Source organism: Geotrypetes seraphini, chromosome 5 (assembly GCF_902459505.1).
Source record: "Geotrypetes seraphini chromosome 5, aGeoSer1.1, whole genome shotgun sequence".
Lineage (NCBI taxonomy): Eukaryota > Metazoa > Chordata > Amphibia > Gymnophiona > Dermophiidae > Geotrypetes > Geotrypetes seraphini.
This window is the reverse complement of record NC_047088.1, coordinates 43,171,195-43,193,511: the sequence shown is the minus strand read 5'-3', so window position 1 is coordinate 43,193,511 and position 22,317 is coordinate 43,171,195. Positions and strand designations below refer to the sequence as shown.

General features: G+C 42.4%; 1 long non-coding RNA gene across 1 annotated transcript; it reads right to left on the bottom strand.

Moving 5' to 3' along the window:
- Positions 1-664: 664 nt before the first annotated feature.
- Positions 665-19,171, bottom strand: LOC117361111. The gene is made up of 3 exons (XR_004539593.1): positions 19,140-19,171; positions 6,201-6,353; positions 665-737 (listed from the first exon to the last, which is right to left on the bottom strand). It is a non-coding gene; the product is annotated as an uncharacterized LOC117361111 (long non-coding RNA).
- Between the last annotated feature and the right edge of the window lie 3,146 nt (positions 19,172-22,317).

Here is a 22,317-nt window from a genome sequence, read left to right as displayed (position 1 = left end):
CCTCCTTTCTGGGGGTCTTGAAGGTGACCACATAGAGCAGAATTTATTTCTTAGCTCCAATAGGCACAGAAGTGGGGGCTGTTTTCTAAAGATGTGGGTCTGGTGGAGGGAAGGGGAGAAAATAGGTAACAGCAACAGATCATGACTGTTGTTTTAGAAAAGACTTCCTCTTCCCCACAATCTCTCTCTTGCTCACCCTCTGCCCAACCAACAGCATTTAATTTTAATTTAATTTAATTCTTATATACCATCCCCTTTCTTTGTCTTCCCCCATTCCAGCAATAGGCACCTTTCTTTCTTTACCCTTCCACAGCACTTCCCCCTCTCTTTTCCCCTTCCCAGCATTCCCTTGTCTTTCCAATAGTCACCATTCCCATTATTGTTTATTAAAACATTTATACTGCCATTCAAAAAGCAGTTAACAGACTAAAATAACATAAATATAATAAACTAATTAATTACAAACAAAACAGCAAACATATCTATTAATATACAATAAAATAAATTTAAAATTAACAACATTCCTTTGTCCAACTGCTTGACGTTTAATACCTATTGCGCATCCAAACCTCATAATCTTTTATTCAAATGCCCTAGCCTAGAAAAGAAATATGTCCTTAAACCAATTTTAAATTTTTTGAAATTTATTTTATTTCTGAAATATTGAGGTCATGAATTCCAGAATGCTGGAGCATGATAGAAAAACAGTGGAATCTCTTGGCACATCTAATCTTGCTCTGTTAAGAGAAACAAGTACAAGTCAATTATGAGTCAAAGATTATAATGTCCAAATTAAAAGATTATGTCCTTTTCTCTCCCCCTTCTCTGCCCCTTGACCAGAATCACCTCCCTTTTATCTCTCTCCAACACCATGATCTCTCTCTCTCTCTCTCGCTCCCTCTTGCTGGTCTAGCATACCCCTCTTTATGTCTTCCCGCACCCAACTGCATCCTCACTCTTTTGCCCTTCTGTTTCCCTTCTTTCGTTAGTGGTGGTTTCAGACTCCAGCAAAGGCTAAGCTCATGCTCCTTCTGTCTCTGTCAACAGCACAGTAGCAGCTACAGAAGAAATTAGCATACTGCATAGCATTCCTGGCTTCTGTATTCTGCTTTTGCACCTGTGCTGGGGCAATGCAATAGCCAATCAGGGACTTCCTTAGGCTACTCACTAAGGAAGTCCCGATTGGCTCAGGCACCTCCCAAGGGAAGAGCCCGAGGTGCCTGAGCCAATCAGGGCCTTAGGCCCCTCCCCGTGCATCACATGATGCACCAGGGCAGGGCCTAAGGCCTCAAACACGTTGCGGGAGGCATTAGAGCAAGAGGGACTGAACACCCCTCCTGCTCTCTTACAGGTATGTGGAGGGGGGTGGGGAGGGGACCGGGGAGGGGGCGTCAAAAGCTTTGAAAGCAGCAGTTAGGATCTGCATACTGATATCAGGATTTGGCGCTAAGGCCCTGAAGCAGTGGTTACCGGCCACAAAACGATCGTTGGCCTGGCCTATTTGTGTTCAGTGGTTTTTACCATTAATCATTCTCAGCTATTTTTTGCTCCCACCTGCTAACTTTAAACTTGTGCAAAAGTTTTTTGCCTATGATGCTTTGGTGGAAGAGTGTGGGTTCCCCTCTCCATTTGTCTGAGGCTTTTCTTTCGCTTTGCTTTCGTTTTGGAGTGATATTTTTTTTAATATGCTCTTAAGCATTTGCAAATACAGTCAAACCTCGGTTTGCGAGTAACCCGGTTTGCAAGTGTTTTGCAAGACGAGCAAAACACTCAGCAAACTTTTGACTCGCAAACCAAGTGTTGACTCGATTTGCGAGCACCCCCCTCCTCCGATAATCGGCATCGCTTCCCCCCGCTCGCAAAGGCCCCCTCGCTCCAACTGGCACCCCCGCCCAAACAACTTAAACTTAAACCGGCACGCAGGCACAGATCGTGCTGGTGCCTAGAAGATCTTCCGGCGAGAGGGAGAATTAGAAGTCCTTGAGCATGCGCAGATGCATGCTCAAGGCAGGCAGAAGCCGGAAGATCTTCTAGGCACCGGCACGATCTGTGCCTGTGTGCCGGTGCCAGACGGGGAGAGGGGTAAGCTTAAATTGTTCAGGCGGGGGGGCCGGTTCGCATGGGGGGAGTGCCGGTTGGAGCAAGGGGGCCCTTGCGAACAGGAGGGAGCGATGCCGGTTATCGGGGGGGGGGGAAACGTATCAAAGTGAGTTTCCATTATTTCCTATGGGGAAACTCGCTTTGATAAACGAGCATTTTGGATTACGAGCATGCTCCTGGAATGGATTATGCTCGTAATCCAAGGTACTACTGTACTGTCTGATCACATGACTCCTCTGCTTGTATGCTTTCATTGGCTTCTGGTTTGTTATCAGATAGACTTTAAGTTGCTTGTCCTCGCTCATAAAGCCTTATTTGAGAGGCTTCCACCATAATTTGGGCTAGATGCATTAAACTCTCTGATTGTCTAACGATCGTTGCTAAGCCAGTTTGACTGGTTTAGCGACTGATCAAATTTGTTGATCCTATGCACAAAACAACTCACTGCGTGGTTTTGCATGCAGTTGTACATTCTCCAATTCTAGCGTGCAAATGAGGTCATTAATATTAAAACCAGGCATCCGATTGATGCCCTAACACAGGGGTAGGCAATTCCGGTCCTCGAGAGCCGGAGCCAGGTCAGGTTTTCAGGATATCCACAATGAATATGTATGAGATGAATTTGCATGCACTGCCTCCTTGAGATGCAAATCTATCTCAAGCATATTTATTGTGGATATCCTGAAAACCTGACCTGGCTCCGGCTCTCGAAGACCGGAATTGCCTACCCCTGCCCTAACCTAATCAAACTTCTTGAAATCATCCTGGATAAAGATCTCACTTTTCACCAACAAATTATCACAGTTATTCAGAAATGTTTCTATAAACTCAGACTCATACGCTCCATCTCTTCTCGATCCTCCTCTATCAATACTTTGACTCACTCTCTTGTAATTTCACACATTGATTACTGCAACGCCCTATATCAGGGCATAACACAGAAAGAGATGCGTCATCTTCAACTCCTGCAAAATACTGCAGTTAAACTAATCTACCAAGCAAATAAATTTGACCATGTCACCCCCCTTCTTCGTAAAGCGCACTGGCTACCCATTACCCATCGGCTATCCAATAAAATACTTCTAATTACATTCAAAACCAAACATTCCAACTCACCAGCTTTTATAGACAAACTTCTGATCTCTTATGCTCCCCTCAGGTCACTCTGCTCCAACAGTCAAAATCTATTTACTATCCCTTCAATATGCAAGCTATTCTATGATACAACACATAAATTCATTTTCTTAGTTACGGCTCCTTCATTATGGAATGCTCTCCCACTAGATCTCCACTTAGAAAATTCTCTGGAAAAATTCAAATCCAAACGTAAGACTTTTCTCTTTAAAGATGCTCACAATCTCTGATCCACTTCCTTTCTTACAGAGTCCACATAGCTCCTAGATGAATTTCATCAAAACGCTGCTGTTGAAGCGAGCCCTATCATCATGTATCTTCTTCCACTTCCCACCCCTTTTTTTTCTTTCAAATTTGAAGTATTTATTAACTTACCATGTCCCTCCTCCCATCTTGTCTCCAATCTGTCAGTTTGTCTTGCTCCCTCTTTTTTTATTTTTTATACCAGAGGGATGAGTCTAAGGCCCTGATTGGCATGACTAAGTGCAGGGGTGGTTTGTTACGGCAGGAGCGAGTAGGTATCCCTTCTGCTATTTTTTTTTTGTTCTGGGGGTCAGTGGGGGGGGGGACCATCATTGGGGGAGGGGCAACTCACACACTTTTTTTTTAATGGGACAGATAGTGTGCATGTGTAACACGCACACCATCTGTACCATTAAAAAAAAGAAAAAAGCCCCAACAGCTGAATGGCAGGAGGCTGCTTTGGGGCTTCCCTACTGCTCAGCTGTTCGGGCTTCCCCAAACCGGCTCTATGCATGTGTCAAAGTCACTCAGAGCGACCGATCAGATGGGATTACGATGAACCTCTGTGCAAATTATTTGCATGCAGACTTGTTGGAACATCGATCACTGTTCCAGAACCTGCCAAAAGTGACTCGCACAGTCTTAACGACCATATTTTGTGCATCTAGCCCTTTGTTGCTTTGATTAGCCCATATGTATCTGGAAGATCTTAGGTCAGTGGTTGCTCATAAATTTAGCTGTTTCTGACCCTCCTTTGGCACACCTGGTAACTTCCAGGAATGGTGCTTTTTTTTTTTTTTTTTGCCTTGCCCTAGAGGGCCTAGCACTTTGGAATCAGCTTCCCATTGTAACTCAGGCAGAAGTTTCTGTTAAAAAAATGTAGAAATTTGTTGAAAACCTTTCTGTTTGTTAAGGCCTTTGAAGGAGCAGCTATGGGTTCCATCCAATAGCAGCGAACCCTTAACGATAGCTAGCAAGGTCTTATATCCTGACAGCTGAAGACCTGCCCCCAATGGCGCCAAAAATGCTGTTCTCCACCTTATCAGTCGGTGTCAGTGCTCTGAGCTGCTAATGCCAGCAGCTGCATACACTCAGTTTTCAGTGCATGCACATAAATTAAGGATGTGCTGGTGTTGGCAGTCCAGGGAGTTGCTATAGATGGCCTAGGTGGAGAGCGCCATTAAGGGAAGGTCTTCAACTGATGGGGTTTAGGAGCCCCACCAGCTCAGGTAAGTTCATTTTTCTAAAGTTGAGTGAGGAAAATGCACATAGAGGGGTTGGGGGCAGAGGGAGAGAAAAATTGGTGTCCACCCATTTCTTGTCTAAGTTCATCCCAAGTCTGGGCTATGCCCTTGATATATAGACGGATTGATATATATAGATACATACGAGGGGCCACTGAAAAGTTTTCAGCTCAACTAACAAAGTTGGGGCAGTCTCCATCGAGGGCTATACACGTAGTCCAGTGGTTTTTCACTTTTTTCATTCTGTATTTTTCCGACGGAATGAAGTAAGTGGAAAAATCATTGGACTAAGTGTGTAGTCCTCAATGGAGACTGTCCCAACTTTGTTGGCTGGGCTGAGAACTTTTCAGTAGCCCCTAGTACACACATATATAAGCCACTATCACCTTGTATACATATACTGTACAGTATATGCATTTGCCCCTGCTTATGAACATATAGACCCTTGTTATGATATATCTACCTGCCACAGAGAACATATTCCCCTGTCTATACATTTTATACCACAATTCCGGTGGTCAAAGTGGTTTAGAATCTAAAACAAAGGATAGGAACTTTATAATTAAAAGGATAGTGGGTATATGACACTTGTACTACAAAAAAAAATAATAATAATTTATACAGACAGAATTTTGCAAGATTGTGCTTAGAACACAGGGGCCCACATAGCCAACCCCAGCAGATCATCTGAAAATCTGTTCATAAAAATAAGCCTTTAGAGTAGACCTTTTTTGAAAGCAACTAGTGTAGGAAGACTCCTGATAGTTTGAGGTAATGAGTTCCAAAGTTTTGGGATTCTAAAGAAAAATGCGGAATGTCTGGTGGATTTGTAATTTGCTTTTGATGGCGGAGGGAGAACCAGGTGATTTGAATCTAAGGTTTGAAGAGCTCATGAAGGGCTGCGAGTCAGCATGAGATTAGATAGATATGACAGAATACCCTGATGAAGGGTTTTATAGGCTAGGCAGAAAATCTTGAATGAAAGCGATGTGAAAGTGGTAACCAATCAAGAGATTTCACAAGAGGAGCACAGTTGTAATAGACATGAGCGTAGGAGTCTAGCTGCGGTGTTTTGTAATGTTTGTAAACATTTTAAGTTCATAGGTGTTAAGAGCAGAGTGAATTATGACAATTATCAATATATTACCACACACATATACACCTGATACACAGGGCTGGAGGAAGAGCTTTAGGAATCTTTATTCTCCCTCCTCTTAATTAACTTCCAGGTTCCTAGGCTCCTGAAATTTTGATCATAAACTGAATAATCATGATCACCCCAACACCATGCCTCTTCCCCCCCTAAACAAATTCTGTAACATGATTGGAAACCATACTTTGAATTATTAAACATATATACACATACATATGCAAATACAGTACAAGTTCAAAACTCTGGGCTGCATGGGGGTTAGGTCAGTCTAGATTTTCCATATTCTCAGGCAGTACTTTTAAAATTCAGTACATCATGCTAGATACCTTGTTTTGGAATTGCTCTTTTGTTTTAGCATGGATAGTTGCATTCCAGTTGTGCCCTGGTTGTGGGGTTTTTTTTAATGCATGGGAAATGCATTTTCTGTATTGGGCATTGTGTGGTATAATGTACCCGAAGAAGATGTATAATAAGGAAACCTATAAATAAAACCAGAAGAGGTAACAGAGCCAAGAATGAGATAAGATGATATTCTGAAAAACTTCATACATAATGCTTCTTTAAAAACAGCCAGGAGGACCTTGAGCAGGAATCTTTGCTTGTGTCAGTGAGATATGCCAAAGCTCTGTCAGCAGGACTATTTCCACTGTCTGAAGAGAGAGAACGAGGACACTGATAATGGGGTTAGAAAGATTTTATACAGCTTGTACCACCACCTTACATTTTAGCTTTTGTCTACAGGAAGCTTGTTCTTTTAATCCTTAGTCTTCAATGCCATAGTTCAACCCAGACAAATGGGGAAGAACTAGAGCTATCATATGGCTCCAGAAAAAGGAGGCCAGATTGAAACATCCGGGTTTAATTCTACTGAAAGCAATGGAAGTAAGGAGGACAAATTGAGACATCTGGGTTTTACTTCCACTGAAAGCAATAAAACCCGGATGTCTCAATCCAGCCTCCTTTTTCTGGAGCCATATGGTAACCCTATTTATAGACATATTTTTTTCTAAATAGCACTTCTACCCCATACAAAGGTTACCATATGGCTCCAAAAAAAGGAGGATGGATTGAGACATTCGTGTTGTACTTCTACTGAAAGCAATGGAAATAAGGAGGACAGATTGAGACATCTCCTTTTTCTGGAGCCATATGGTAACCCTAGGAGGAACCAACTTGAGTTCTGTAAAAGCAAGTTCTTAACTTATCAATTTCTTAGAATTTTTTTGAAGATGTAAATAAACATGTAGAAAATGGGAAACTGACTGATATAATGTAGAAGTTTCTAACCTCTTTCTTTTTTTATGCAAAAACCCTCATCTTGTCTCCAACAATCTACTGTTCCACGCATCTACAATCCTTTCTGTAAACAAATATTTCCTTAGGTTACTCCTGAGCTTATCACCTCTTAACTTCATAAGATCATAAGAATAGCCTTACTGGGTCAGATCAATAGGCCATCTAGCCCAGTATCCTGTCTTCGCGGAGGCCAATACAAGTCACAAGTACCTGGCAAAACAAATAATATCAGCATTCCATGCTACAGTCCCATGTCTGTCTCAACAGCAGACCATGGACTTTTCCTCCAGGAACTTGTCCAAACCTTTTTTAAAACCAGCTACATTAACTGTTTTTACCACATCCTCTGGCAACGCATTCCAGAGCTTAACTATTCTGAGTGAAAAAATATTTCCTCCTGTTGATTTTAAAAGCTTTACTCTGTAACTTCATTAAGTGTCCCCTAGGCTTTGTAAATCTTGATGCAGACAAAAATCGATCCATTTGTACCCGTTCTACTCCACTCAGGATTTTGTAGACTTCAATCATATTTCCACTCAGCTGTCTCTTTTCCAAGCTGAAGAGCCCTAACATCTTTAGTCTTTCCTCATACGAGAGGAGTTCCATTCCCTTTTTCATCTTGGTCTCTCTTCTTTGAACTTTTTCTAGTGCTGCTATATCTTTTTTGAGATAAGGAGACATTATAACATTCTTAGTCTAGTTAACCATCACTTTTCTAATAATTCATAGCATCCTGTTTGCCTTCTTGGCCTCCGCCGCTGCATATTGGGCAGAAGACTTCAGCGTATTGTCTATGATAATACCCAGATCTTTTTCTTGAGCACTGACCCCCCCAAGGTGGTCCCTAGCATCCGATAACTACGATTTGGATTATTCTTCCCAATGTGCATCACTTTGCATTGTCCACATTAAATTTCATCTGGCATTTGGACACCCAGCCTTCCAATTTCCTAAGGTCTTCCTGCAGTTTTTCACAGTCCGCATGTGTTTTAACTACTTTGAACAGTTTAATGTGATCTGCAAATTTAATCACCACACTCGTAGTTCCAATTTCTAGATCATTTATAAATAAGTTAAATAGCACTGGTCCCAGCACAGATCCCTGCAGTATACCACTATTTATATCTCAGAAACCAGCTCAATCTTTTTGACCTGCTTCTAGAGGCTGTTTTCTTCGGTACTGGGCCTACCTAAGCATAGCATTTTGGGGCTACAAGGTACCAAATCCAGTTTTCTATTGAGGCATCGATCAACATTGCATCCGCCTTTCCATACTACTTCAGGAATCCACCATAGGTATAGAGCCTTTAAGGTGGGTTTTCCTGTTATCTGGATGCTTGAACATGAAAAACACGGATCTTTTCTACATTATATGGACTAGTGGGGGAATCTAACATGGGTGTAGAGCCAGTTAAGTTAGATTTCCTTCCATGTTTAAAAAGAAAAAAGTAAGAAGAGGAGTGTTTGCTTTTGTGCTTCTACACTCTAAGTGGATTACGTATTTTTCTTTCTGGAAGTTCCTTTTCTTCATATTAAGCAATGAAGCAAAAATTTGGAAAATGCTATGAATGGTTCACTGCTTTATTCTCTAAGCAGGATCAACTAGGTTTTTTACTGAAGCATGCCTCCCACTGTTCCATCAATGTTCATACAGTACTTTTCAGGATGCTCTTGCAATTACCTTGAGTAACTTTCTCTACATGTGTTTTTTCCTATTGTTTAATGGACATTATCCACAACACCCTTTACTCCATCTCTTTGTTTTTTATTCGAAAGGAACCTGGAGGTTTGGGAGTGGCTGTAGGGGAGGAGGAGGCCACTGCATCCTTTTTAGGATTTTTTTTTTTTAAATTATTCCATTACACCATTTTATATCAGAGTCTCTGAACTAAAATTTCAGAGAGTACGTTCGAACAACCCAAATTCCAATAGATTACGATAATAATTCTAAACCTGTTCCTGCTCTGCATTCTATACGGGTCACATTTCTATCTTTCAGTTTCATTTCAGTCTTTAGGCGGAGAAAATGGACATGCTCAGGCGCAATGTGCATATTCATGTTTTTATATCATTGCATAGTACCATTGGGTATCGTTCCAGCACTGAAACAAAGCCATGTCTTTTTCACAGGTCCTTGGGTTTTATATCTATCTTCATTCAGTGCATTATTGCTCTACCTGTTGCACTTCTCTGAAGTATTCTGGGATCTCGTTTAACATGGTTTACATGTTATGACCTCTAGACTACTTCTAGGTCACCTCTTCCTGTTTTCAATTTTCTTTATTCCTCATGAAAAGACTCAGAACCCCTCCATGGTGGCACTGAAAGCCTGTAATCTTGATCCACCCTCAGAATCATTCTAAATGACCTGTAGGTCCAAAAAAAATTGTCTTAGTTGGTGACCTTGTGCAATTTCTTGCTACAACCGTTTTCTAATGGTTTTGAAGGGTTAATTTACTTCTTACTTTTGCCTAGAAAAGAAGAGTTCGAGGCTGCTGTGGAGGGGCAGAGTGGTTGGTCTGTTTGACTTTTTTCTACCATTATACTTCTATATTTCGGGAGGAAATATCATAGTGTGTATTTCGTCCTACTTGTAGTCCTTCAATGGGGTTGGGTGTGGGAAATGTTCTAGCACGTTTCTCTGGTTTCTATTTCTAAAATTCACACAGAAGACCTTATTCTGAGTCTACGTTGTTTTCTGGCTGAACCTCTGCTATTTTACTTATGCTCCAGCAATTCTAGTTCTCTTCATTTTGTTTTTCTCTATTGCGTACTTCTCTGTACAACACTGAGGTTTTCTCCTGATGGTTGCCCATTTCCTCTTGTGTTTTCTGCCACTTGTGACCATTTTCCTTGGAGTACCTCTATTGCTTCCCAAGAAGATTCTGTTCAGCACCTCAAATCTGCAGGCACATTGCCTCTTTTCAGTTAGTTAGGTCACTATCAACTCTCTAGTATTTCTTAACCTCAGTTGATGCCACTGGCTCAGAAGTAATTTCTTCAATTTTTTGGGGTACCACACAGTTAAGCTCTGTTACCCATGATCCCTATTCTATAACAAAGTAAGAGAGTACAGGAGTTTAATGACAAGGGGTTGTTACTTGTATTTTTCCTGTTCACCTTCTTGGGTACACATGTTTTCATGTGGCACTTATTTACTACTCGGGGCCACATCTATCATGACTCGTTTCTCCGTTCCTTATTTTTACTAGGGTAAAATTTATATATTTTTATTCTCGAAGTTTCTAACATGGTGACTTTTTGATTTTGTGGTTGCATTTCTCGGGGGGTCTGGCTGGCAGGGTTTGTTTGGGGGTCGCTCAGGTTACATCGTTTGATTTATATTGATTTATTCACTTGTTTATTTATTGGTTTAATTGGTGAAAGTTTGCTTTGATTTCTAACACACTCTGGGTGCTCTATGATGGTGTGTGGGTGGGGGCTTACCGCCTCGACCTAGAAGTGAAGTGTTGGAGCTGGACTCACACTGAGAGCACCCTTTACATTGATCTCATTCACACGATACTGTACGTGGTTCGTGTGTAAAGTTTATGTCCCTGAGCGTCCTCCGAATGTACCTTGATGTGACTAGGTCTGCCTTTTTGTGTTATGTCTAACATGCCATTAGCAGGGGACATTAGTTTGAAAGTTTCACTACTTTCCTTCTAGAAATATGCTTTCATGGGGAGCCTTTAAAAAAAAAACCCCAAAACATTTGACCAGCTTTTTGTTTTTACAAGGATATTAAGCAAATCTGTTCACACTTTCCTTGCTAAATCTCTGAGGGGATTTTGTGTTTACTGGCATATTATGTAATATGCTTCCCCTTCCTGTTCTCTACTGATATTCTTGTTTTAAGGCCTATTACAATCCTTTCTCAACCTTCGCGAGATAAAAAAACTGTTTATAATAAAAAATATTTTTTTATCAGGAGGTTATTTTCTCCACAATAAACTGCTATGTAATTCTAATTTTATACTTCATGGCATCATCTCATTTGGTCTGCTGGTCCATTAGCCAGTAGTCTTTTTTTTTATTTACTTCTTGAATCTTTTTGGCATCTCCATTGCCTATATTTAGATTCTCTTGCCGCTAGGAGGTCGTTTATTATTTTTCCAACTGCCATGCATATAGGTTTTCTCAGAATCCTCCTTTTACCTTTAGTAGAGCATTTTTTCCATTATGTTCCTTCCCTTGCCTCTGCGCTCTCATATCAGACATTAGGTCTAGGTTTTTGCGAGGCAGTTTGAATTTTTCTGAGTTCTTGGAATCCTACTCTCCCTCCATCCCTTTACTAAAGCTAGGGAGTCCCACATATGAAAATCCCTATGCCTGCTTGTCTAGGGATAAAGCACAGTTACTTACTGTAACAGGTGTTATCCTGGGACAGCAGGCAGATATTCTCACAACCCGCCCACCTTCCCTAGTTGGCTTTTTCACTTGGGCATAGAACTGAAAACCATGCGAGCTGGCATCAGGCGGGAAGGCACTCGCGCATGTGCAGTGCGGGCAGTCTAAAAGCTTAAAGTGATACTACACTTTTCACTGACTATACCAGGGCTCTGTGGATGATGTCATCCACATGTGAGAATATCTACCTGCTGTCCCAGGATAACACCTGTTACAGTAAGTAACTGTGCTTCTTCTTCCGTAAAGACTGAAGCTATAGCTTTATCCTCCCTGAGTGCACCTTTTACTCCTTGATCATCCAAAGTTCCCATGGATTCTGTCACAGGTTTTCTGCTGTTGATGTACCTAAAAAAATTGTTACAATGAGTTTTTGCCTCTTTGACAAGTTGTTCTTCATATTTTTTTTTTTTGGTTTAGCTTTCTTTATCAATGCTTTGCATTTAACTTGCCAGTGCTTATTTTCTTCATTGGGATCCTTTTTCCATTCTTTAAAGGAAAGGATGTTTTCTTGGCTGTAATAGCCTCTTTAATTTCATCCTATGCCCTCTCATTCCACAGCTTCCTTTAAAATGAAAGAGACTCAACTGATGCACATTTATGCCATGTAGGTATTTAAACGTCTTTAGCATATCTTCCTGTCTTGTTTTTCCAATGTGCGGCGGTGGCCACAAAAGCAAACAAGATGCTAGGAATTATTTTTTAAAATGGATGGTTAACGAGACTAAGAATGTTATAATGCCTCTCTATCGCTCCATGGGGTGACCTCACCTGGAGTATTGCGTTCAATTCTGGTCTCCTATCTCAAGAAAGATATAGCGGCACTAGAAAAGGTTCAAAGAAGAGCAACCGAGATGATAAAAGGGATGGAACTTCTCTCGTATGAGGAAAGACTAAAAGGTTAGGGCTCTTCAGCTTGGAAAAGAGACGGCTGAGGGGAGATATGATTGAAGACTACAAAATCCTGAGTGGAGTAGAATGGGTACAAATGGATCGATTTTTCACTCTGTCAAAAATTACAAAGACTAGGGGACACTCAATGAAGTTACAGGGAAATACTTTTAAAACCAATAGGAGGAAATTTTTTTCATTCAGAGAATAATTAAGCTCTGGAACACATTGCCAGAGGTTGTGGTAAGAGTGGATAGCATAGCTAGTTTTAAGAACGGTTTGGACAATTTCCTGGAGGAAAAGTCCATAGTCTGTTATTGAGAAAGACATGCGGCAAGCCACTGCTTGCCCTGGATTGGTAGCATGGATTGTCGCTACACTTTAGTCTTTGGCCAGGTACTAGTGACCTCATGCAGGACTAGTTTTACCTCATGCAAAGTTGTCATTTCTTTAATAAGACATTAACTATTTTTTTCTGCGGCCCTCCAAGTACCTACAAATCCAATATGTGGCCCCACTAAGGGTTTGAGTTTGAGACCACTGATCTGGGGTGTCTACTTTATTGCAGGCTTTGGTATCGTCTACAAAGAGGCAAATCTTACCTGACAGACCTTCAGCATTATTGCTTACAAAAATGTTAAGAAGAAAAGGCTCAAGAATCGAACCTTGAGGCAGTGGCGTACCAATAGGGGGGCGGGGGGGCAGTCCACCCCGGGTGCAAGCCCTGAGGGGGTGCTCCCGGACTTGGCGTCCAGTTCCGCCCCCCCCCCGACGTCTAGATTTTCCCCCCGGCCCCTCCCAACCATTTGAGGCGGAGAAGCTGCCCGCAGCGGGATCGCGATGCCAGCGATCCCTATGGTGCTTCGGTGCTGCTTCCTCTGTCGCGGTCCCGCCCCACCTCTGACCGCCCCACCTCTGACGTCAGGCAGGCCTTCAAGGGGGGAGGACAGGCAGGCAGGCCTTCAAGGGGGGAGGACAGGCAGTCAGGCCTTCAAGGGGGGAGGACAGGCAGTCAGGCCTTCAAGGGGGGGACAGGCAGTCAGGCCTTCAAGGGGGGGACAGGCAGGCAGGCCTTCAAGGGGGGAGGACAGGCAGGCAGGCCTTCAAGGGGGGAGGACAGGCAGGCAGGCCTTCAAGGGGGGAGGACAGGCAGGCAGGCCTTCAGGGGGGGAGGACAGGCAGGCAGGCCTTCAAGGGGGGAGGACAGGCAGTCAGGCCTTCAAGGGGGGGACAGGCAGGCAGGCCTTCAAGGGGGGGGACAGGCTGGCAGGCAGGCCAGGGGGACAGGCAGGCAGGCCTTTAAGGGGGGGGACAGGCAGGCAGGCCTTCAAGGGGGGGGACAGGCAGGCAGGCAGGCCAGCCTTCAAGGGGGGAGGACAGGCAGGCAGGCCTTCAAGGGGGGGGACAGGCAGGCCGGCCAGGGGGACAGGCAGGCAGGCCTTTAAGGGGAGGACAGGCAGGCAGGCAGGCCTTCAAGGGGGACAGACAGGCAGGCCTTCAAGGAGGGGACAGGCCTTCGTGGGGGTGCAGGCCTTCGGGGGGGACAGGCCTTCAGGGAGGGGGGCCCTGGTGTAGAAGTACACGGAGGGAAGGGGGGGTTCAAAGAGACACGCATATGCTGGACTTTGGGTGGGAAGAAATAATGGATCTGAAAATAGAGGAGAGGGAGAGAGATGATGGACCATGGTTTTAGGGAGGGAAGGAACAGAAAGGGAGAGAAGTTGGACAAAAGGGATGGTGTGGAAGGGGGGATAGAGATAATGGATAGGAGGGTAGTTGGGAAAAGAAAGGGAGAGATGGTGGAACCTGGGGTGGTGGGGAAGGAGGGAGAGATGCTGAATGAAAGGGTGGTTAAGAAAAGGTGGATCTGTGGAGGGAGACAAAAAAAGGAAAGATGCCAGACATCTGGGGGAGGGAAGGGGAGGACAGAGATGGCAGATGGATGGTTAGCATGGAGAAAGAAGAAAGGAGACCCTGGCAAGCAAGTTATCAGAAGACAACCAGAGCCTTGGACCAACAAGATTTGAAAAATAACCAGACAACAAAAGGTAAAAAACTAATTTTATTTTCTGTTTTGTGATTACAATATGTCAGATTTGAAATGTGTATCCTGCCAGAGCTTAGACCGCAAACGTGAGCTAGGATTTAACAGAGAGGAAAAGTCCTTTTTGTTTCTTTATTTTATTTACACCACAGCGCCAATGTGGTTATGAGAAGCCAAAGGGGGGTGAAAAAGATATAAAATAAACCCACCAGGATGTTTGAAAAAAAAAAAAACCACCCAATTGGGCAGGAAAATTGAATCGAAAAACCAATTCAATAGGCTGAATCGAATCAAAATTTTTTATTTTTTTTTCCTGAATCGGGCAGCACTAGTTTGCGCTACTGTCTTAGACTTTAGGACCTGGAATTGTGGAGAGATGGCATCCTCAGTACTTTATAATGCAAGTGAAACAAGGATTTGGTCAGACTTTTGAAGGGTCTGCAGAAGAAAAATATTGTAAAGGCCGGGGACATGAGACAGCAGGAAACGGGAACTTTTCTTCCTTCTATTTATGTGAATGGCAAGGCTGAGGATGTCAGAGAGTTCAGTTAAAATATGTGCTTTATAAGAAAATATAATAATGTGTTTTATAAAGTTTATAAGCATTGCTGGCCTACCCGGTGAAGTGTTCCTAATGGTGGTGGTGGTGGTGACAGCGTGTCAATGTGTTGAGAGGAAGAGGTGGTCTGGGAAATTCTGCTGAGCAAACTCCGGGCCCATTTCCAACCCCCAGTTAGTCCACTCCAGTCAACTGGTTCACACACTGAGTGGGTCTTTGGGTGTTGTGCCTGGGTAGTTGTTTTGGGATCTCTTCCAGTGGTTTGTCAGTATTTTAACTTTGTTAACCTTAGCATTGACCTTCAGAATATGTTCGTAACAGCGCTGCTTATGTGGCATTAGGCTATATAGTGATCGAAAGAAAAAAATAGACCTTTGCACATTTTTGCACTTTATGGTAGGTGTATGAGGAGATTCACATTTCCTGCACAGCTAAGTCCTTGTGAAGTTACCTTGTCCTTTCTGTATTTGATATATCTAGCAAGGTCTCTGTTTGAAAGGAAAGATCTAAGCTTAAAAATGAAGTGGCCAGAAGTTATGGTAAAAGCAGATAGCGTTGCTGGTTTTAAGAAAGGTTTGGACAAATTCCTGGAGGAAAAGTCCAAAGTCTGTTATTAAGACATGGGGGAGTGTCTGCTTGCCCTGGATCGGTAGCATGGAATGTTGCTACTCTTTGGGTTTTGACCAGGTACTAGTGACCTGGATTGGTTACCATGAGAATGGGCTACTGGGCATGATGGATCATTGGTCTGACCCAGTTAAGCTATTCTTATGTTATGTTCCCATCTGTAGGGGCCTTTGTTTTCACTTCTTATTTTAATGTATTTTTTTCTGGGAACTTATCAGTGTTTTTTATAATGGGAACAAAAATGGAAGAGAATTAATGTGTGTGGAATGGGTGGGGGGGAGGGTAACTAATTTCTTCAGCTAAATAATTCAATCCAGCTCAACCAGACATAGGAGAACTCACGCACCATTCACACACCCTCCAACCAAAAATGTCAAAAGAAAAAAACTGTTTGACAACCTCCTAGCCATTCGAGCTGCAACACTCGAACCCCCAACTCTCCAACCTATTGACCTCAACCACAGACTACAAAACCTTCAAAAAATAAATAAAAACCCTTCTATTCAAAAAACATATAAAACCGAACTAACACAATCAGAACTGTCCCAAGCATCACCTGCAACTACTCCATATGTACTTCTGATGTCATGACAATTCAGACATAATTTATGTTATGTTATGTTTGGAATAATGGTTACATATATGAGGTTCAATAAAAGAAAATTTTCACTGCCTGTTTCTATTCTGACCATTTATTCCGTTTCATGGTTATTACAAAAAATATTTTTTTACATGGGGGAGGGGGGGGTGTCAAAAAATGATGGGCCCCGGGTGCCACATATCCTAGGTACGCCACTGCCTTGAGGCACACCACTTATAACATTCATTCCCTCATTGATCATCACCCTCTGTCACCTTCCACTCAACAAGTTCCTGACTCGGTCTATCAGTTTGCTACCCATACTGAGGGCACTCAGTTTATTTATTAGACACTTGTGTGGAACACTGTCAAAGGCTTTTCTAAGATCTAAATAAACCACATCTCCTTCTCTCTCCAATTCTCTGGTCACCCAGTCAAAAAAATTGATCAGATTTGTCTGACAAGACCTGCCTCTAGTGAATCCTTGTTGCCACTGGATTCTAGAAACTGCGCTATTCTCAGTTTTAAAAGTGTTTCCATTACCACAGAAGTCAAACTTACCGGCCTACAGTTTCCAATGTTTTCCTTTCTTCTGATAAAAAATTGAGTTGCATCAGAGATGACCTTTACGGCAGCCATATGCAACTACAAAGCTCCGGCTGCTGTAAGAAGACAGTTTAGACATTGCCGGCCACAGGGCAGGGAGGTTTGTCAGACCGGACCTGTTGTCCGGGCAGGGAGGGGAGGGAGAGAAAGCGCCACAAAGGTAAGGGGCAGGGAGGAAGAAAGGGAGAAAAGGTGGGGTGGAGAGGAAAACAGGGTAAAACAGAGGGGGGAGAAGGACGCTGAAAGCACATGGGGAAGACAGAGGGGGGAGAAGGACGCTGAAAGCACATAGGGAAAACAGAGTGGGAAGAAGATGCTGAATTGAAATGAGGAACAGAGAGTGGGGAGAAGATGCTGAAGGGAAATGAGGAACAGAGAGTGGGGAGAAGATGCTGCAGGAAAATGGGGAAGAGAGAGTGGGGAGAAGACGCTGAAGGGAAATGGGGAAGAGAGAATTGGGAAAAGACGCTGGCAGGGAAGAAGACAGAGTTGCCAGACTATGGGAGGAGTGGAGGGAAGAAGATGGGTGCCAGACCAATTTGGAAGTAGGGAGAAAGGGAGAGTCACAGTAACAGAGCAAATGGAAGATGCAGAGAGAAGAGAGACAGTGGATGGAAGGAAGAGAGTAACAAGAAGATGAGGAAAGCAGAAACCAGAGAAGACAAAGGTAGAACAAAAAGGTTCTATTTATTTATTGCTTTAGGAGACATGTGTCACTGTTTCTGTGATGTTGCATTGTATGCAGAGTCCAACTTCTTGCTGGTTCAATTTAACCTTTGTCTATGTATTTCTATTTTATCCCCCCTTTTACAAAACTGTGGAGCATTTTTTAGCGCCAGCTGTGGTGGTAGCAGCTCTGATGCTCAGAATTCTATGAGAGTCAGAGCTGTTACCACCGTGGCTAAAATCCACACTACAGTTTTGTAAAAGGGGGAGGGGTTAGTTTGTGGTGACATATTCCATACTAGGCGAAGGTGTTTTCTGTGTTCTGTGTGTTCGAAAGACATGGTTTTCTGTTAGGATTGACGGTGTAGGATTGATCTGTACTAGTCTGGCTTGTTTAATTTTGCAATGGGTGTATTGATGTTGTACTGCTCACTGCAGTATGTAAGATGCTGCCTTTTCCTAGGTACTCATGTGTAACATGTAGCTTGTTACTAAAAATCATGTTTTTCGTACAGAGGGTGGGTGGGGTGCCAAAAAATGATGGGCCCCGGGTGTCACATATGCTAGGTACACCACTGCTCCTAATTCCTTTCTTCCCTCAGTTTTTCACCCTCCCCATTCTCTCTGGATGAACAGGCCACCATGAGATTACCCACGCTCAATCCTCCTCCCATGATGAATCCCTAATGGCCAACAACAGGAGTTGCATTTAATCTGACATCTCCTGCCTCTGTGAGACCAAATGTCACAGCTCTTATCATGAAAGATGACACCAAGACAGAGGGAGATGAAGTCAGATTAAACATGTCTCCTGCTACTGAGAAGATGCATAGTGAGCCATTCAGCCTGGAAGGATGGGGAAGATGGATAACATAGTGAAGGAAGGGAGTTGAGTGTTGTCTGATGGCATTTCTTGTACAACATCTGGGGTAGTACTCCCTAATCCTGGCCCTAGATAGGGCCTGACCCCATTACTTCTCCTTGTTCTTGCCTTAATGGAACATGATGAGAAAAATGTCCATGAACTCTTCACCTGAAGCTAGGGGGTAAAAGAACACATACACATTTGATAATCCCTCAACCTAAATACAAGGAACAATTTTTTATAATTCAACTCAAAGCATGCATGTTGTGAAAGCCTGTGTTTACTTTTGTACACTGTGAGAAGAACACTTTTCATCCAGAGCAATCTGCTGTGTTTAAATATCTTCTGAAAATTGTCATAAGTTTGTATGTGAAGTATGGTAAAAACCAGGAATTAATTTACATGTCCTAAAAATATGGAGCCATTTAATAAACCTACTTATTAATGTGTGTATGTATGTATATATATATATATATATATATATATATATATATGTATATATGTATGTGTATGTGTGTGTATATATATATATACTATAGTCTTTCAAGGAGTTGGATAGAATAAGAATTATTAAGGATTCTTATTTATGCGAGAGAGATTTAATATATATGTAAGGGGGAAAAGCACTAACCACTGAAAACCTGCACTGTAAAGTGTTTAAGTAAAAAAAAACCCACTCTGATTTAAGGAATGACTAGGATCTTATTTATTTGCATATACTTACAGGCTAGGTGACCTGCAATCAGATGGCTGGACATGCTGAAAAAAACAAGCAAAAACCAAAGAGAATGACCCCAAAGTATCCACAGAGAAGAAAATCCAGAGGAAAACAAAAGAAACTCTGTGGAGTCACGATGTTCCTTAAAAGGACTTTATCTGTAAATGTCAAAGTTCCAAAAGTACACTAAAATCATCCACATAAAATAAAATCATCCACATAAAAATAAAGTAATCCACATAAAAATCTTAAAGGACCTAGTCCACTAGGGGCGCAGGACCCAACACGGTCCGCGTTTCGACAAAAAGTCTTCTTCAGGGGTCCCTGAGGGTCCTAAAATGGTGAGCAAGTGGAGAATCTAATATGTGCATTCAAGCAGCGTCTTTCTCACTACTCACCACATATTAGATTCTCCACTCACTCACCATTATAGGACCCTCAGGGACCCCTGAAGAAGACTTTCTGTCAAAACGCGGACCATGTTTTTAGAAGTCTCCTAGGATCTTATGCAAGGAGAATGTGTCTGAAAGTATTGACTGAAACTCTGGATCAGTGTGAATTCACTGTGATTGGTAAGTATGGTTAGGCTCTGGGTCTAGATTTCTTCCTTTTTTTCTCTGGAATTTCTGAAGATGATTTAGAGTATTTGTTGTATAACTTGATGTAGTTATTCCATTCTAAATTGTGGAAGGAACTCCAAATCATGTCCGCTAGTATTTCATTTCCATGTATATCAGTTGATTGATGTTCGCATGCGACAATTGTCGAGTAGTTATTTCTTAGGTTTTTAATTTTTGAATTGACACCTAACTGACTGATACTGTCCATATAGTAAAGTATAGTGAGAGCTGCAGAGCATAGTGACAAAATTTGTCTGTTATATGGATAACTTAGACATTTAGTTTAGACCTGTTGTTCAGCATTGCTAAATATATGCATTAATATAAACACCAGCACCGTTCTATAAATCATGCCACTTGTTACTACCATTAAAAATCCACTTTTGTGGTAATATATACAGTCAAACCTCGGTTTGCGAGTAACATGGTTTGCAAGTGTTTTGCAATATGAGCAACAAATTTGCAAAATTTGTGACTCGCAAAACGAACAGTCAAATACCTTCTTCCCGCTGGGAGCGTGTCCTTGTTGCGAGGTGACCGGATCTGAGGAGGTGCCTTCCTCCGGAGATGGGCGGTGCACGCATTCGCTTGAGGTGAGGCTATTTCTGTGCAGCTTGCGCGCCTGGTTAGAACTCCTGTACTTTGTGCGTTTGGAGCTCTGGAGGCGGGGTCAGCACATGCGTACAGGTTCGGCCAGTGCTGGTGGTGTTTACATGGATGGCGCATGTGTACAGGTCCGGTGGTGTTTACGTTCCTGCAGTGTGTGTACTGGGACGCTGCGGAGCCTGGGAAAGCATGGCGAATACCGCCTGTGGATTCACCACTTCTGCTCCACACAGAGTCATGCCTGCTTCTGCAGCATTACCGAGCCCAGCTCCGGAAGCAATGGTGGCTAAGACAGGAGCAGCAATACCGGGGAGCCACCCAGGCTGAGGTTCTTTTCCTCTTCCTCCTCCTCCTTCGGCTCAGCATCTTTCTCTTTTTTATTTTATTCAGGTACATTAGTTTTTGGGTTATTTTATTCTGTACATTAGTTTTTGGGTTGTGGGATGAATCATCTGGGCTTCCATTATTTCCTATGGGGAAATAAGCTTTGATATATGAGTGATTTGGATTGCAAGCATGCTTCTGTAATGAATTATGCTCGCAAACCAAGGTACCAATGTATTACAATTTATTATACAAATTATAGCTACCCTGCTAAAACAGTTGAGAGTTAGAAAACTCTCTCTCATAAGCAAGAGACTGCAGATAGGGACTTGCTTTTTGCCGATCAAGGAGGCTGGGAAAATAGGTCAAGATTTGGTGGTGGAAAAGGGGGTTGATGCTTTATTTTCAATGACCCTTATACTGTGTTACCTAATCAACAGGTCACGCAGCTCTGCATTTAATGGGCTTTAAGAACGTGCAATCTATCTGTACTTAATTCCAAAAATAACACTGGTATTATGAATATATTCAACAGTACTGAAGCGAGATAAATGTGTCAGAATTTGGCACACGGTACATGCTCACTAGATTAAAAAAAAAAAATTATGACATTATTTCTTAGTTTAGAAAAACAAAAGGTTGTTATTCTAGCCTGAAGTTCAGTTGTCTGTAGTGGCAATGCTGGCATTAGAAAGACTTGCACTGAAATCCACACCAAATTAATCTGCTTGTAAAGAAGATTAGAAGGAACTTTGGGTGCCTGGTCACATATGGTTAACTTGACCTGCCTTGTTCCTTCACTTACACTTTCTCTGGCCTGTCTGGAAGTAAATATTATTAATATATCATTTACTCGAGGAATGAGCTCAGAGCAACAACATATGCTTCTGTAGAGGGCTGTTTTGTGTCTAGAGCTTTATAAGTTTCTCTGGATAACACACGTTCACATGTATTTATTTACAATATAGGGGCCTCTTACTCAGGACACCTCACAAAGCAGTCAATGCCATAAAACAAAAGTGGAAAACAAAGATGAACATGTTATAATGCCCTCGTATCACTCTATGGTACGGCTGCACCTCGGATACTGTGTGCAGTTCTGGTTGCCATATCTCAAAAAAGATATAGCGGAATTAGAAAAGGTGCAGAGAAAGGCAACAAAAATGATAAAAGGGATGGGAAGACTTCTCTATGAGGAAAGACTTAAGCGGCTAGTGCCTTCAGCTGAATAAGAGACAGCTCAGGAGTTATATGATAGAGGTCTATAAAATAATGAGTGGACTGGAAAAGGTAGATGTGAATCACTTGTTTACTCTTTCCAGAAATAGTAGGACTAGGTTGTATGCGATGAAGCTACTAAGTAGTAGATTTAAAACAAACCGGAGAAAATATTTCTTCACACAATGTGTAATTAAACTCTGGAATTCATTGCCAGAGAATGTAGTGAAATCAGTTAGCATAGCAAGATTTAAAAGAGGTTTGGATAATTTCCTGAAAGAGAAATCCATAGGCCATTATTGAGATGGCTTGGGGAAACCCCCTGCTTGCTTATTCCTAGGCTAATGTACCTGAGGCAATGGGGATTAAGTGACTTGCCCAGGGTCACAAGGAGCAGTGCAGGATTTGAACCTACA